Source organism: Triticum dicoccoides, chromosome 1B, assembly GCF_002162155.2.
Source record: "Triticum dicoccoides isolate Atlit2015 ecotype Zavitan chromosome 1B, WEW_v2.0, whole genome shotgun sequence".
NCBI lineage: Eukaryota > Viridiplantae > Streptophyta > Magnoliopsida > Poales > Poaceae > Triticum > Triticum dicoccoides.
In genome coordinates, this window is record NC_041381.1 from 42,319,940 (window position 1) to 42,323,494 (window position 3,555).

The following is a 3,555-nucleotide window of genomic DNA, read 5'->3' on the forward strand; positions in this document are numbered from 1 at the left end:
CGTGGCGGTCGGATCCGTTCGGCAGGCGGCGCGGGCTGCGGGCGGCGTGGGCGGCGGCTGGGGTCCAGCTTCGGGCCCCCGGCGGCTGCGTTGGTTCTTCTCCGTCACGGGCGTGCGGTGGTGGTGCGGCTCGGCCGGTGGCGGTCCGGCGACCTGGTGGTGGTGGCCGGCGGTGCGCGTGGAGGTGGTGCTTCCACTTGGCGGCTCTCTGTGCAGGGAGGCAGGGGAGCGGCTTGGTCAGGGGCGGCGGCGTCGACGACGTGCCGGCTGCAGCGCGAAGGCGGGAACTTTACGGGCCTCGGGGATCCCGACCGGGCCTGTGCGGCCATGGGCCTGGTATGTTCCTGCTATTGCGTCCGGTCAGCTACCGTCTTCGACGGTGGAGGTGGGCCCCTCCCGCGTGCCGACGGTGCTGCTGCCCTAGTCCCGGCTCCTCTCCCTCTTTGTGCGGACCATGCTTCACGGTGCCGTGGTGAGACGACGTGGGTAGCTTCGTGACCGAGTTGGCGCTGGGTGAGGGTCTGTTTGGTGGCGAGCTCTGGAGTGCCTGAGGTGGAGGTTGGGATCGAGAGAAATCCCTGTTGGCTTGACCGACACCGACGCGGTGGCGCTTGCGGGTACCGTCTAACCTTCCTGAAGGGCGTCGGGGCTACCCTTCCTCTCTCCTCACTGCGTACCGGGGGAAACCCTTGGCAGCAGCGTCGTCATCGTCGCGTCCCTTCTTGGAGGTGCTGATTGGTACCGGTGCTTCGGAGGCTCGGCGCTGGGTGGGCGATCTCCGGTGGTGCAGCCGCCACGAGGCTTCTTCGTTTTTTTTTGTCGATCCGCCGTTGTTGGCATTAGTTTCTCTTGTATTTTCTCTTTCTTTTTTTTTGGGCGTGACTGTGCTGCTTCCGCCCCAACACCTATCGTTGGATGTTCGATTGGTTGCTTTGTATACAAAGCGGGGGAAAACCCTTTTTCGGTATGAAGGGGCTCGCGCCTTCTGCTTAAGCGCATGTTACAAAACAACATATGTCCGGCATACAGACCTTGGAGACAAGCCAACGTAGCTGCCCTGAATTCCTTTTACTGCAATGTCATGCATGCTAGCAAAGGCAAGGCATAGAAACAACAGCAGCAACCCATGACGAAACTAAACTAGCCATACCAGCAAAAAAGACTAAACTAGCCATAGGTGGTCTACCTATCTGGAAGTAATTATTATTATTTCTAGTGTTTGTTGTATTGTTATGATTAAAAATGAATAGATTGAAAGTTATTTCAGAAGAAAAAAAAACTACAGTAGCCATATTATTACTCCATCCTCGCTAGTTATGCAAACAGAAACCATGGCACAGCGTACATGAAAGAATACCAACTGTTTCGGCCTCCCCTGCCTATGTGTCTGCCCACGTCGGCGTTTTTAGCTCGGCTCAACTAACTTAGGACTAAAGTGACTCATTTGCCAAGTATAGAACACTAAGTCTGCATTTTTACGTGTATGAGCATGTAAGTGAGTTTTTTTGGCAAATACAGGGGCATATACTACTATAATTACAATGTTTGACTCGGACCATGAGTCGGGTCTCGGGAGACCATGCGAAGATTGGACATAAATGATATGTATCGCTTATAGCAAGTATTACCAATAGCTCACCGTGCGCTGCTAGTGGACTGGTGTCAGCTGAAGCGGTCCTACGTCCGGTTTGGGGACCTTCCGAGCGGGTTCACAGAGGCTCCATCCCTTTTTTTTTCTCTATACTGTTTTTTGTTTCCTTTGGTTTTTTATTTATTTTTTCTCAGTTTTTTTGGTTTCATTTATTCTTTCCTTTGAATTTAAAAGCCATCATTTTTTTTCAAGTTCATGCATTTTCTTACTTTATTAACACTTTGAAATTCATAAAAAACAAACTTTGCGGATATTTTTAAAATTCTTGAATATTTAAAATTCATGCAGATTTTTATAATGTTAGTAAAGTAAATATATTATTTAAAATATATGTATATATACCTTTCTAAAGTTTCAGATATATATCCAAATAGGAAAAAATTAAAAAAACATGCAAACTCTCACGCACAGAGTGGCGAGTGTTGGGCCTAGCCCGTTAAGTAGGCGCTCATTGTGAGTGTCATGTGCCGAAATCATGGAATACTTCTTCCAAAGATCACTCCCACCTCCTCGCAACCTGAGAGTTTTCCTCTTTTTCGTACATCCGTTTATTCAAAAGGTGTTATCTCTTAAACCGTGCGTCCGAATCTCGAACCGGTTTCACATTGGATTCTTCGCGTCGAGATCTTCAAAACTAGATCCCATGTTGATAGGTTTTGATGAGCTTTTTTTTCACGAAAGAATCGGACGGAAAAACCAAACTAGAAGCACATTTTTCCTTTCCCAAAATAGGCACAGCCGTGCCGCTCGCGAAAGCACTACAGTGCCTTTCATGGAAGCAAAACCGTGCCTTTCATGGAAAAAAACGTGTTCTTTTTGTTTTCAAGAGGCACGGCCGTCCCTCTCATGAAAGCACAACCGTGCCTCTCGCGGAAACAAAATCGTGCCTCTCGTGGAATAAAAAACAGAGAACACATTTTTTTGCTTCTGAGAGGCGCGGCCGTGCCTCTCGCGAAAGAAAAAAAAACAAAAAACATGTTTCTTTTTTTCGTTTCCGAGAGGCACGGCCATGCCTCTCGCGAAAGCACAACCGTGCCTCTCGCGGAAGGAAAAAATATAACATATTTTTTTCGTTTTCGAGATGCATGGTTGTGCCTCATGCAAAAGCAAAATTGTATCTTTCACGGAAGCAAAAAAAGAAAGAAAGAAAAAACACGTTTTTTCGTGCAAAACATTTTTTCCCTGAAATGTCTTTTGGTCTAGAAGCTAAGGAAGACCGGTGAAAGACAACAAGTTGAAAAAAACGGGAAAAAAATAGTTTTAAAAGCTAAAAAGTAAAAAAAAAATACGGAGGGAGCGCCCAGAGTGCGCTCTCAGCCCACCCCAAGTGATTATTGTGAGACTCGCTAATCGTTAGAGCAATTATGCCTTAAGCCCAAAACTCTTCCTTCTAGGGATCAGGTCAACCTAAAGCACCATCAGTTGTGGATGAATCCACAAAGTCTTTCTACTTAGCTCGTCAAGCGAAGTAGCTATCAACGGCTTTAGCATGACAACTAGAACATCAAGCCATGGTAAACTGCCAAAGCTTCTGCTGTAGTGTAGCACCAGGGTTCAGCCTTCTCCTTGCCGAGTTGCATCGCCCGCATCGTGTTCAATTGGAAAGTCTGGCAAAGGCGCTTCCAACTCCTGGTTCAGGGTCTGAGGTTACCAAACAAAGATGAATCCTGCGCAATCAAAGATTAAGCCATAAGATCCCACCCAAAAACTGGAAGAGTCGGGGGCACCTACCGAAGGAGTCTTCCCTCCATCGATTCAATGACAAAATAGCTCTATTGAGAGGGCCTTTGACAACCCTCTTGAATGTGGCTCGCTCCTAGTTTTTCTTCCCCCGCTCGTTCTATCTAGGCTGGTGGCTATACCAGATTTCGTGTCTGATCGAACTTGAAACTAGCCCATTGAGC